Source organism: Amblyomma maculatum, chromosome 10 (assembly GCF_055883805.1).
Source record: "Amblyomma maculatum isolate TAMU_Amacu chromosome 10, ASM5588380v1, whole genome shotgun sequence".
Taxonomy (NCBI): Eukaryota; Metazoa; Arthropoda; class Arachnida; order Ixodida; family Ixodidae; genus Amblyomma; species Amblyomma maculatum.
Genome location: NC_139353.1, coordinates 6,184,754 through 6,186,213, shown reverse-complemented (window position 1 = coordinate 6,186,213; position 1,460 = coordinate 6,184,754).

The window sequence follows — 1,460 nt, the reverse complement described above, 5'->3', positions numbered from 1 at the left end:
GTAAGCCCTGGTACCATTATTCCTTTTCATATACCTTTAAGTATTGTAACGGACAACAGGGCTAGACGTGAAAGACGACGGGACGAAGCTGTACCAGCAGGCAAAGTTCGGCGCACAGCACGCGAGTCAACTTCAGTGTCCTCTTCTTCCAGGCGCAGCAAGAACATGGGGACACCAGGTGGCATTACTCCCCCTCTTAAAAAAGAGAAATAAGGGACGGAGCGCGAGGTAAGGTGTCCTACGCGACAACGAAACAAGCGCATAGCGCACTACCGCGTGAAATAGAGCTTCATGCGGACGACGTGCACGACCTCGGAGCGTGGTTGCCGACGCGAAGGCTGCACAGTACCCACTGGAAGAACTTCGTATGTTACTTCCGTGACTCGGCGCAGAACTTCGTAAGGTCCGAAGTAACGAGAAATCAGTTTATCACACAAGCCGGGCCGACGCACCGGGGTCCACACCCAAACTTTCTCTCCGGGATGGTAGGCGACGTGTCGATGACGGAGGTTGTAGCGGCGTGCATCCGTGCCCTGCTGTTGCTGAATGTGAATGCGGGCAAGTTGGCGTGCTTCCTCAGCGCGCTGAGCAAACTGCTCGGCGTCTGGCGTGAGTGGATGATCATCTGTGCAGCTCGGAAGCATAGCATCTAACATCGTCTGAACGTCACGTCCGTAGACTAGGCGAAATGGTGTAAAACGCGTCGTCTCTTGGGTGGCCGTGTTGTAGGCATATGTGATGTAGGGGAGAATTTCATCCCAGTTTTTGTGCTGCGAGTCTATGTACATTGCGATCATGTCGGCGATGGTTTTGTTGAGTCTCTCCGTGAGGCCATTCGTCTGCAGGTGATATGCAGTAGTTTTTCGGTGGCTGGTATGACTAAGCTCGAGCACGTCGTGCGTGAGCTGTGCCGTGAACGCGGTGCCTCGATCGGTTACGAGTAGGGACGGTGCGCCATGACGCAACACAATTTGCTGCATAAAGAATTGAGCGATCTCAATTGATGTGCCCCGCTGCACTGCCTTGGTTTCCGCATACCGTGTAAGATAGTCGGTCGCGACTATAATCCATTTGTTACCCATCGATGACAGCGGAAATGGGCCCAGTAGGTCGATGCCGACTTGGTCAAACGGCGTCCGAGGTGGAATAATAGGTTGGAGCAAACCCGCGGGTTTGAGAGGAGGTACCTTTCGACGTTGACACTCGCGGCAGCCTCTGACGTAGCGATGGACGGCGTCAGAAAGTTTAGGCCAATAATAGGCTTGACGAACTCGAGCGAGTGTGCGTGCAAAGCCCAAGTGGCCGGAGGTGGGCTCATCGTGGCAAGCAAAAAGGATATCGTCGCGAAGGTCGGCCGGCACGACAAGGAGGTATGCTCGATCAACAGTGCTGGAGTTTTTCTTGAATAAAACGCCATTCCAAAGACAGAATGCAGACAGGTGCCTTCCAAACTGGCGGGG